The 12496-nt window shown below is 41.9% G+C and overlaps 1 protein-coding gene across 5 annotated transcripts in view; it reads left to right on the plus strand.

Annotated features, from left to right (window-relative positions):
• LOC309665532 (uncharacterized protein) overlaps positions 1–12496 on the plus strand; it is a 219767-nt gene that overhangs the window by 31001 nt on the left and 176270 nt on the right. For 4 of the 5 annotated variants that reach the window (XR_014266473.1, XR_014266474.1, XR_014266475.1 and 1 more), the window contains exons 1-2: positions 2679–2780; positions 3295–3411. The exons of the other annotated variant lie outside the window; for it this stretch is intronic. The gene's annotated coding sequence lies outside the window, so the exon portion shown is untranslated. Of the gene's footprint in view, positions 1–2678; positions 2781–3294; positions 3412–12496 lie in introns of those variants that run through there. 5 annotated transcript variants of the gene reach the window in all.

Genomic DNA, 12496 nt, shown 5'->3' on the forward strand with positions numbered 1-12496 from the left:
GTGGAAAGATGAGAAGAACCTGGGTCCTTGACAACATGAAACATGAATTAATCAACCTCAGCACCTGCTACCTGAGACTTCCTACAGGAGATATTATGTTTTCCTTGTTGTTTAAGCTAGTAGAGACAGGTTTCCTATTTTATTTACATCAAAGTTATTCTGTCAAAAACAAGAGGTGAAAGAAACTTTATTTTATTGCCTTTAAGAGAACAGCTCATCCTTAAGCTGGGAGTGAGCTGTATATACATTCTGCTGATAATATTTATAACCCATTTTACTTTTTTGCATAATAATATTTAAGTCCTCTGCTATTTGGACATGTGAATTATTTCTAGAATACCGGGTGTCAATAAATACAAAACATATGCCAAATATTACTGAGAACAAATATTAGACAACTCAATATTTTGTGTCGCTAAATGTGAGGAATGGGAAAGGTTTCTTGCAAAAGGTGGTATTTAATCTGGACTTGGAAAAGTTGGAGGTGAGGTTCAAGGGCATTCTAGACAATGTGGGCCCCCAACCTGCTGAACTGTATGTCATGGGAGAGGAAGTGCAACAGTATGATTTGGGGGTATATAATGGTAGACAGATAAGGCTGGAGCTGGTTAGTTACAGATTGTGGGCTGTCCTGAATGTCTTGCTAAGGAGTTTGGGTTTCCTTTCCTCAGTGGTGGGAAACATTAGAGATGTTTGAGCTGGTCACCACTTATTGATTCTGGATGAATTGTTAAAGTATATAGTATATATTAATATTTTACATAGGGTTTTTGGCATATTTTAATAAGTGTGCATGACTTTAATGAAACAATAAAAATCAATTTTCCATTCTAATTTGGATTCTATGTTTTAAAGCAATTGCCAAGAAAAACAAGTAAGTGACTGGTTAAGTAGCCATTGTTTTCCAAACGTTCAAAACCAGACGCAAGTTCTCCAGAGAGACTACTTGAAGGCCAGTAAACAACATTTCAAAGGCAGTCAAGCTCAGACACGTGGATGTGCGCGTGCAGGACAGTTAGATAGAGGGTCTGATGCTCTGGGAGGGAAGGGATGCCTTGCCTGTGTAGGCAAAGAGATGTCTTGACGGAAAAGGGAGTCAAGGAAAAGCTGCTTAGAGCCTTGAGACTGAATGAGGTTGGTGCCCAGTAAGAGAAGTTGGAATGGTGAGGTTCCCTTTGCCCAGGAGCAGAAGCTCTTCAGTCATTTTACTGATGAAGAAACGGAAACAGAGTGGGGAAGAGACATGACGAAATTGCTCAAGTTTTCATTTGTTAACTTCTTTACATTTTCCCTTGTTCCAAAAAGGAATCAACCTTAAATATAATCCTTAAGCAGCATGATTTCACTGCTGGTAGAGATGGGACTAGAAAGCCACTTTCCTAAACTTCAGCCCTCGCATGAATTGTACTAAATCTTGCAAATCTGTCTCCGTAGAGTAGCTTTGCTGCTGGTTACCAGGTGGTGGACACCGCCCAAATACGCACAGCGCTAAGATACCATGTGGCAAGGAAGCATTTCCCAGAACCCCCCCTCCCCCACCCCTCACAGATGTCCCCCCTACCTGGCGTTGGCCAGGACTGGTCACGTGCTCTTTTCTGAACCAAGCCCTGGACAAAAGAAGGGGTTGATCTGATTGATTTATACTATTTAGGATTCACCCTTCAGTGGCAAGGGAGGAATGGCTTGGGGGGCTGGGGGACGTAGGGGAGAAGGAAGAGGGCATGGGACAGCCGCCTGAGCTGCAAGAAAAGCCCAGAAAATTGTGGAGTGGTTCAGGGCACAGGCTCTGGAGGGAGGGATGCCTGCTTTCTCACCTGTGCTCCACGCCTTCCTAGCTGGGTTACCCTGGGCTCCTTGCAAGGCTTGGCTAAACCCCGGTTTCCAGGAGAGCACTAGGGTCATTGTGGCAAAAATAAAATCTCGTTAAAGCAGTGGGCATAATGTTTTGTGCATAATAAGCCTTCAGTAGATGTTTACTATTATTGTTATTGCTGCTGCTGTTTTTATTATTAATAAAAATGATCTCACTCCTGCTCCCCAGAAGTTCACAAGGAGTCCACATGGAATAACCGCAGCTGTCACAAGGCAGGAGGTGACTTCTTGCCAGAAGTCAGTCCTCGCCTTTTTCTCTATGCCAAAGGAAGGAGAGAGGCTCTGGAAACACAGCTTTTCCCTCTGCACACGACTTGCCTCCATTCCCATATGGACTGCTCAGCTAGGCCGGGGGTTTGGGAAGGGGTTCTGCACGGTGACGCAGCAACGTCCTGGTGGCAGCAGGACCCTAAGGTCTGGGGAACAGGGAGTAGCACACCCCCTCACCTGCTTGCTCAGTGGGTGAAGATGGGGCGCTAGGGATGCTTTCGTCCAACTTAATCACCAGGGGAGTGGTGGTCGGGAACCAGTGGGGTCCAACCTCTTCTATCAAGGTTCAAGATTAGGAATCCTACGCACAGAGTACTCTCTTTTTCTGGCATTTCCATACGTTAATTCGATGACAGTTAAGAAGCAGGGCATTTTAACATTCACGATCAAATCTTAGTAGATTAGCAATTCCCAGTCGCCCACACCCCATTGTGTCCCTAGCCGGGCTCGCCGGCGGGGCGCCGGCGGCACGGAGAGGGGGCGGCACTGCGCGGTGCCCGGGGGGAAGGGGGCGCTGCGCGGGATGTGCGGAGGAGGCGGAGCTACGCGGAGCCCCGCCTGAAGCCGGCTGCCGCGGAGGCAGGCAGCGAGACGGGCGCCCCGTTTGCGTTCTCCCGCAGTCATTTTTATCCGCGGAGGTAATGCAGTTGTCAGCGGCGCCCCGAGCGTGGCAGAGCCTGATATTCAAATAGGCCTGCCGGGCGCCGGCCTTCCCCCTTCTCCCGCCCCCTGCGTCCCGCGAGTACCCGGATGAGCGCGGCGCCGCGTGTCCCCCGCCTGCCGCCGGCTTTGTCTGTGGCTCAGCCCGCACCCGCGCCCGCTCCCGCTCTCCCTGTCTTCTCCCTCTCTTTGCACCTCCTCCCCCTTTGTGTCCCTGGGAAGACTCAGCCTCAGACCCCAGCCACCCCACCTGGGCTGCCCCCCCCCCGTGACCCCGCAAGCCCGGCTGACGGCACGTTTTGGGGGGTTAGTGGCGGGGAGGCCGCCAGCCTCACACTGGGCGCCGTCCCCGCTCCCTTTCCCTCCCCCCAGCAGCCCCTCGCTCTCCTCTTCAGCTCCATCTCCAAGAAAGAGGACCTGACACTGACAGTATCATTTTGGCCTAAAGTCGTTCTCTCCCCTTTCTGAAGGCTTATTTGTGGTCCTTTTTAGGGTTACAAAGCCCCAAACAGATCTACCCGCTGAGGCGGCTGAGAAAAGGCGGTTCGGCAGGTGCAGCGCTGTCAGGAGATGAGATGGCAAGCTAGACACACATCTGCTTTGAGACAGGTAGTTGATGGGGCACAGTGAATGTTTAAGCTGCTGGGATTCGTTTTCCTAGGCCTCTGCAGCTGTGCGGTCCCCTGGGTCAGCCACTGGACACATGTGGCTATTGAGCACTTGAAGTTTGGCTGATCCAAATGGAGATGTGCTGTAAGTGTGAAATACAGACTGGATTGAGAAGACTGAAAAAAAGAATGTAAACTGTCTCAATCATTTTAAAATATTGATGTGTTATTGAAATGATAATGTTTTGGATATATTGGGTGAAATAAGATATATTATTAAAATCTATTGTCTCTTTTTACCTTTTAAAAAATGTGGCCACAGAGAACATTTAAAATGACATATGTGGCTCACATTATATTTCTATTGGACAGTGCTGGTCTAGAGGCTTAATTAAGACCCAAGACCCTTCCCTCTAACCCTCTCACCTTAGTCTGCAGGTGCTTTGGAACAGGGCAGGGAGAGAGAGAAGGTTCTTGGATCTTAAGCATCAAATGCCCAGGCAGATAATTAGGAAGTAATCAGGATTATTGAAAACCTTGACGACACAGAGTTGAAGCAGTGGCTTAGGTTGCATGAACTGGCTGTTCCTTTCCCTTTGTAAAGAAAGACCCACGGTCCCGCCACAGTCTTGCCGCAATTCTCTGGACTAACCGTGATTCCCTGGACTAACCATCCGTGTGCGAAGTTGGGCCTCTAGGAGTGCTTTGTGCCTTTTAGGAGTTATTTGTCGCACACTAAACTTGCTGACATGCCATTTAGAAGAGTGAATACTGTGTATGCACTGTAACAACTATTTCATAAGTATTTTTGGTATACATTGTTCCTCAGCATGCACAGGGCTCCCGAAGTATGCATTGGCATGATGCGCTGCCAGTGATGCGGGCCTGGGGGAGTCTCTCAGTGTGCATCGGCTCCACACACGGCCACGGCTCCTACAGGGCTTTTATGGTGCAGCTTGCCAATGATCCGTGCATTAAAGACTCCCGGAATATACATTGACATGGTAGACTGGAGTTGTTTGGGTCTACCGTGCCAGTGATCCGGGGATAATTGCGGTGTGTTATGTACTTTCACTGGGATTGGAGTGTGCGTGGTCCTAATGGCAGAACCAGAACTGCCCCAGTTAAGCCCTGCTGTGACTCCCTGTGTGGAGTGCATGGACCTTTGACCTCCTGCGTCATGACACTGTGGCATTGCTAATGTTTGCGGATGTTTGAACTGACTCAATTGAGTTAGCATTTTTTTTTCCAAAAGTACTTTCTGTAATTCAGTACCTGGATTGGGGGTCCATGTACTGATGGTTTCATCTGGTTAATCATAAGCTAAAGATCTTGGAAAGGTCATATTTAAAGCAGAAAAAGTGGTTTAGAGAGAATAAGTTTGGGAGATGTGTATGAGTTTGAGAGGGTTAATATGGAATAAATAACCTAGTCTTGAGAAAACCTAGTTGCTTAAACTGAAATAGATAAAACAAGGAGGTGATAAGAAGATGGAAGATGGAAGAAATCATAAAATATATTCAATAGAAAAATAATTCAAACACTGCAGAAGTGTATCAAATAAAAAAAATTGTCCTCCTGTCCCTTCCTTTCTTCTATACCATCCACTGTTACAATCTCTGTTAATATTCTTTGTATACTTTTTAGTAATTTTTATACATATATGAATAAGTGTATCTATTCTTTGTTTACACAAGTGGGGTATTACCAAACCTTAACTCTCCAGTGCCTTGTATTTTGAACTAATAATATATTGAACATCTCTCCTTCTCAGTGCATTTAGATCTGTTGCATCCTTTGTAATGATTGCATGGAATTCCAGGATATGGATGTAACAATTAAAAAATTTATGCTACTTCAACCATCACTGCAGTGAATATCGTTATACATTTGCAGATTTGTGCAAACATGTTCATGGGATAAATTTTTAGCAGCGGAAATGCTGGGACTAAGAGATGTACATTTAAAATGGTGATAAACATCGCCAAGTCGATAACCAGAATGATTGTACTGCTTTATACTCCAACTAGCAGTATGTGTGCCTATTTCCTCACTCCAGGTCAACGCATAGTTTTTTCATGGGAGACACTTCTAATGTGTGTGAATGAATTTTTCCACTGTGTTCTCTGTACAGCTTTATGGTGAGAGCCCAGCACTGGGGGCTGTGATAAATGCAGTGAAGTGAGAAAATCAGGACCACAAAGTAGGAAGTCTCGTTAATCAAGATAAAAAACGATGGCTCCACAAAACACACTGAGATCGTTTGAATTTTGGTAATAGCTTATCAACATGGGAGAATTGGAATTAGATCACGTTAATTCATCATTCAGCAGATATTTATTGAGAAGTTATAAGTGAATTCTCCATTGGATTGTAAGCCCCTTGAGAGCAAAACTGTTGTCTTTTTAATCTCTGTGGCTTCAACAGAATTATGGAATGGGGCCGGGCCTAAATTTTTTTTTAAATCGCTGCTGTTGTCGATTTGCTTGTTTTAATTTGGCCATTTATTGTCACCATATACCTGGTTCTACCTGAAGTTGGATTTTCAAGATGGCTGACATTTTATCCTTGCTCCCAGCAGCTCACAGTGGAAGAGACAGCGGGATGTAAACCAGTCTGAAAATTCACATAGTATGGACAAAGTGAACATGAGCAACTAACTGTGGTGGAGTAAATAGTTTCCCCAAAGTCTGATATTTGAGCTGGGTCCTGGAAGATGATTAGGCAATGGTTTCCAGACCAACAAGGAAGGACTTCTAGACAGAGGAAGTCACAATAAAGGGATGGAGCTTTGTGGGAATGCTGGTGTGAATGGCTCACGGGGAGTGTGTTGGGAAGAAGGGGACCTGAAGGAGAGGCACCACCTACTTATAAGGAAGCATTGAGTCAGGCATCCTGGAGCATCAAGGGAGTGACGTATAGGGAGGGAGTGGGCTTCTCATTCAGGCTTTATCTCTGAATTGTAGTGGGGCATTTGGAAGTCCTGAGAATCCTGTAGCTTTAAAGTGCCTCATTTGTAATATGGGACATACAGGCTAGATAATTTCTAATATTTTTATCAGCTCTAAAATCCAGTGGCCTTTGAGCTATAGGACTTGAACTTGCCTGCAAGGACTTTATCTTGTGTGTGTGATATCTTGGGGTGTTCCTTTAAGATGGTAGTAAATGGCTGGCTGTAATTTGCTGGAACTAACTACCATGGACACGTACCGTGATCTCAAAGTCTGCACACATTTTTGCCCCCACCCCAAAAAAGGGTTACTAATGAGAATGAAGAAGAAAACAAAACAATAGCAGGCAGTATAAGTCTTTTGATAATTACTCTTCATATGCCACTAAATCCTATCTTCACTGAAAATTGAACAGACACTGCTTAAACGGTTTCTCTGAAGTGTATTGCAGAATTGGATGTCAAGTGTCCTGTTTCTTGGGATTCATATGCTGAATGAATTTCATCGGATTTGATAAGCATGCCATCCGTGTCCTTGTCTGTGTCAGAGGGAAGCATTTTGATTGAGACAATGTCTAAGGACAGAAAGAACGCTGTGGCCTATTGATTAGAGACTTTCCTCCAAGCTGACACCTTGAGAATTATTACCCAGCCCATCTTGCCCCAAAGAATGAGGGACTTGCTTAAAGTCTGTGCTGACTTCCAGATGAACTTTACGTAATTCCCCCAATTTTTAGGCTCAGGGTTTTCCAAGTTGTATTGGAGGCTATCTAGAAGCAAATAAAATAAACACAAGCAGATTGCCCATGGGACCAAACATATGGCATGATAACAACTCTTGTTACCAGTGACTCGTCTAAGATACGGGAGTTTGGTGAAATTATTGAATTATTGAAGAAGGATGTTTTGCTAGTCCTATGGGGCACTGTTCAGAGTCTTGAATTCTACAAATGCAAGCCAGAAATCAGAGAGGCTTTGCTGAAACCTCACAGAGTCAAAGCCTCTGCCCCACACGTTGATATTGGGGATTTCCAAAATAGCTTCCTGTGAGATCATCTTATGTGTGGAATCCGTGGCAATGACTTCCAAGGGAGACTCCAGACTGATCCCAATTTGATGCTTTCTTTGGCATGGGGTGAGGCCTGGGCACTGAGAGTAAATTTTTAATTTTCTCAGAAATCAAACAGCAGTACAAGTTTGTTGAGACATGAAGAGAGAGATTTTTACTGCCTGGGTGAGCAGGTGCCTATCCCAAATCATTATCAGGACTTTGGAGACAAGCAATCCCTGTTCAGACAGCAGTCTTTTATCAGTGATCCACTCCCAGATTCAAGATAATGAGTAAAGATTGTTTTGGAAGAACGGTAATTGTGAAAGAGTGTGTCCCTCAACCAGTATGAAGTAGAGCAACTGGCAGAGCATGTCATATATATCATCGGGTGGTAGGATGCTTAGGTATTTCTATACCAGTGAAGACCAGGAGATCCAAAAGTACCCAACTGGGGGCCGTGAGCACCAGATGAAAGTAATGCTAGTTGTTAGTCCCTGACTGGTAAGATATCTCACTAAAATTTTTTCATGGCCATTTACCAAGATTATTGAGCCTAACCTCATGGTAGTTGTAGAGCTGATATTTCTGGAGCTATGTTGTGATTGTGGAGTTTGGCTCCTTTCTGGGGAAGCATAGGGAAGAACAAAATTAGATCACTCAATTAGTTTCCAAAATTCTTATGTGCTTATGATCTAGCAAGGTAATTAGACTGTATCTTGGTGCTCAATAAGAACTGATCAAACAATGATTGAAGAAGGAAGGAAGGAATGATCTAATGTTAGATAAACAATAAAAAGGTAACAGTTGTTTTTATCTAGCACAATAATACATATGTATGAGGAGAGAAATGACTGAAAGCTTAAACATGTGGGTTACAGGACCCAACTACTTGTCACTAAAAGTTGAAAGAAGAGAAAAAACAATTAGAAAAAACGATCCATTTTTAAGGCCTTCACATCCTTTGAAAAACCAATTATAGGAAGCTGTCTCAAAGTAGACTACATTTAAGTCTAGACATGTCATCAATTGACTTGAAATCTTAAGTTTCTAATCTAACAAGATAGTTTTGAATAAATCACACATAACTAGTGAACTGTACTATTGTCTCAATACTTCAAGCCTGTGAAGCTCCTAATATTGACGTGAAAACTGAGGAGGGAAAGAGGAGCCAATAGAAACTTATAAAGGTCATTCCAAGTTTATGAAAAAATCTGATTGTCAGGATGAAGCAGGAAAGTTCCAATAAAGAAGCAGAATTTTTTCACCTTAGAAAACATGTGTAGCATCTCCACTAAGTGAAATTCATACTGCACACAGAAGATTGAATTCCTGTTAAGAGGCATTTAACTGGGGGAAGACAGACCTCGCATACTTCACACCATGGAGCTGCAGAGAATTTAGTGTCATACCCCAGAATTGTTTTCCTGGCATAAAATGTAAGCCGTCTTGAGGATAAAACCTAGACAATAAGTTTCATTTGGCACCAGCATTTTAACATCAGGTCTTAAGGGGCCACCAAAGCTACAAGACAGAAGGCAATTCTTCAATGGCCAATGTAGCTGTTTTAAGAAGCACTGGATATTTTTACATCTCCTGGTAAATATGGAGATAGTCTCTCAGTGTACTTATTTTCAGGTTAAAATGTTCTGTGACTGGATATGCTATTATAGTTTTCAAAGTGAGGTTAGCAGGCGAGACACATCAAGATGCTTGTTAAATTTTAAAGGCAAATTCCTCTACCCCTGAAATCAGCAATAAAACCTTCCTGGGTGATTCTTCTTTTTTTTAAAATAAATTTATTTATTTAATTTATTTACTTTTGGCTGCGTTGGGTCTTCGTTGCTGCGTGTGGGCTTTCTATAGTTGCAGTAAGTAGGGGCTACTCTTCATTGCGGTGCTCAGGCTTCTCATTGTGGTGGCTTCTCTTGTTGCGGAGCATGTGCTCTAGGCGCGCGGGCTTCAGTTGTTGGGGCACATAGGCTCAGTAGTTGTGGCTCGCAGGCTCTAGAGCACAGGCTCAGTAGTTGTGGCACACGGGCTTAGTTGCTCTGCGGCATGTGGGATCTTCCCGGACCAGGGCTCGAACCCGTGTCCCCTGCATTGGCAGGAGGATTCTTAACCACTACGCCACCAGGGAAGCCCCTGGGTGATTCTTAAGAACATCCAGCTTTGAGACCCCCTGTGGTTAGAGTTGCAATGGTATGATCTAAAGTTATTGGTTGATTCCTTTAAATATTGAAAGTTATACAATGGAGGAAATAGGCATGGTTAAACAAATACTTCTTTTAAAAATAAAAATAGCTTTGTTATTTTCTTCACTAGAAAAAATGGTGTATGCTCATTGTAAAAAATCAAGCAATGTTGGAAAATATAGAGTTTTTATACACTCTTTTTAGATTAGTGATATTAACTCTAAAAGTTGTATTTGTTGTAAATTTTTTCTGTTTCTCATTTGTCTTTTTTAAATTATAGGGATTTTACTTTTTTTTTTTTTTAACACGTGTTTTCAATTCGTGTGCACATTTATTACCAATCTTTTTTCCTTAAGGGATTGTAGAATTCTCCTCAATTATAACATTATGATGTAGCTTTAAACAGAACATAAAATATATTTTTTTAATTTTTAAATTTAATTTTATTTATTTTTTTATACAGCAGGTTCTTATTAGTCATCCATTTTATACACATCAGTGTATACATGTCAATCCCAATCTCCCAATTCATCACACCACCACCCCCACCCCCCCGCCGCTTTCCCCCCTTGGTGTCCATACGTAAGTTCTCTACATCTGTGTCTCAATTTCTGCCCTGCAAACCGGTTCATCTGTACCATTTATCTAGATTCCACATATATGCGTTAATATACTATATTTGTTTTTCTCTTTCTGACTTACTTCACTCTGTATGACAGACTCTAGAGCCATCTACGTCTCTACAAATGACCCAATTTCGTTCCTTTTTATGGCTGAGTAATATTCCATTGTATATATGTACCACATCTTCTTTATCCATTTGTCTGTCGATGGGCATTTAGGTTGCTTCCATGACCTGGCTATTGTAAATAGTGCTGCAATGTACATTGGGGTGCATGTGTCTTTTTGAATTATGGTTTTCTCTGGGTATATGCCCAGTAGTGGGATTGCTGGATCATATGGTAATTCTATTTTTAGTTTTTTAAGGAAACTCCATACTGTTCTCCATAGTGGCTGTATCAATTTACATTTCCACCAACAGTGCAAGAGGGTTCCCTTTTCTCCACACCCTCTCCAGCATTTCTTGTTTGTAGATTTTCTGATGATACCCATTCTGACTGGTGTGAGGTGATACCTCATTGTAGTTTTGATTTGCATTTCTCTAATAATTAGTGATGTTGAGCAGCTTTTCATGTGCTTCTTGGCCATCTGCATGTTTTCTTTGGAGAAATGTCTATTTAGGTCTTCTGCACATTTTTGGATTGGGTTTTTGTTTTTTTAATATTGAGCTGCATGAGCTGTTTATATATTTTGGAGATTAATCCTTTGTCCATTGATTCGTTTGCAAATATTTTCTCCCATTTTGAGGGTTGTCTTTTTGTCTTGTTTATAGTTTCCTTTGCTGTGCAAAAGCTTTGAAGTTTCATTAGGTCCCATTTGTTTTTATTTCCATTACTCTAGGAGGTGGATCAAAAAAGATCTTGCTGTGATTTATGTGAAAGAGTGTTCTTCCTATGTTTTCCTCTAAGGGTTTTATAGTGTCCGGTCTTACATTTAGGTCTCTAATCCATTTTGAGTTTATTTTTGTGTATGGTGTTAGGGCGTGTTCTAATTTCATTCTTTTACATGTAGCTGTCTAGTTTTCCCAGCACCACTTACCGAAGAGACTGTCTTTTCTCCATTGTATATCCTTGCCTCCTTTGTCATAGATTAATTGACCATATGTGTGTGGGTTTATCTCTGGGCTTTCTATCTTGTTCCATTGATCTATATTTCTGTTTTTGTGCCAGTACCATATTGTCTTGATTACTGTAGCTTTATAGTATAGTCTGAAGTCAGGGAGTCTGATTCCTCCAGCTCTGTTTTCTCCCCTCAAGACTGCTTTGGCTATTTGGGGTCTTACGTGTCTCCATACAGATTTTACGATTTTTTGTTCTAGTTCCGTAAAAAATGCCATTGGTAATTTGGTAGGGATTGCATTGAATCTGTAGATTGCTTTGGGTAGTGTAGTCATTTTCACAATATTGATTCTTCCAATCCAAGCACATGGTAAATCTCTCCATCTGTTAGTATCGTCTTTAATTTTTTTCATCAGTGTTTTATAGTTTTCTGCATACAGGTCTTTTGTCTCCCTAGGTAGGTTTATTACTAGGTATTTTATTCTTTTTTGTTGCAGTGGTAAATGGAAGTGTTTCCTTAATTTCTCTTGCATATTTTTCATCGTTAGTATATAGGAATGCAAGCGATTTCTGTGCATTAATTTTGTACCCTGCAACTTTACCAATTTCATTGATTAGCTCTAGTAGTTTTCTGGTGACATCTTTAGGATTCTCTATGTATAGTATCATGTCATCTGCAGACAGTGACAGTTTTACTTCTTCTTTTCCAATTTGTAGTCCTTTTATTTCTTTTTCTTCTCTGATTGCCGTGGCTAGGACTTCCAAAACTATGTTGAATAAGAGTGGCGAGAGTGGACATACTTGTCTTGTTCCTGACCTTAGAGGAAATGCTTTCAGTTTTTCACTGTTGAGAATGATGTTTGCTGTGGGTTTGTCATATATGGCCTTTATTATGTTGAGGTAGGTTCCCTTTATGCCCACTTTCTAGAGAGTTTTTTTTAACATGAATGGGTGTTGAATTTTGTCAAAAGCTTTTTCTGCGTCTATTGAGATGATCATATGGTTTTTATTCTTCAATTTGTTAATATGGTGTATCACATTGATTGATTTGCATATATTGAAGAATCCTTGCCTCCCTGGGATAAATCCCACTTGATCATGGTGTATGACCCTTGTAATGTGTTGTTGGATTCTGTTTGCTAGTATTTTGTTGAGGATTTTTGCATCTATATTCATCAGTGATATTGGTTGGTAATTTTGTTTTTTTATAGTAT

Source organism: Balaenoptera physalus (assembly GCF_965194825.1).
Source record: "Balaenoptera physalus genome assembly, chromosome: 8".
NCBI classification, from domain to species: domain Eukaryota; kingdom Metazoa; phylum Chordata; class Mammalia; order Artiodactyla; family Balaenopteridae; genus Balaenoptera; species Balaenoptera physalus.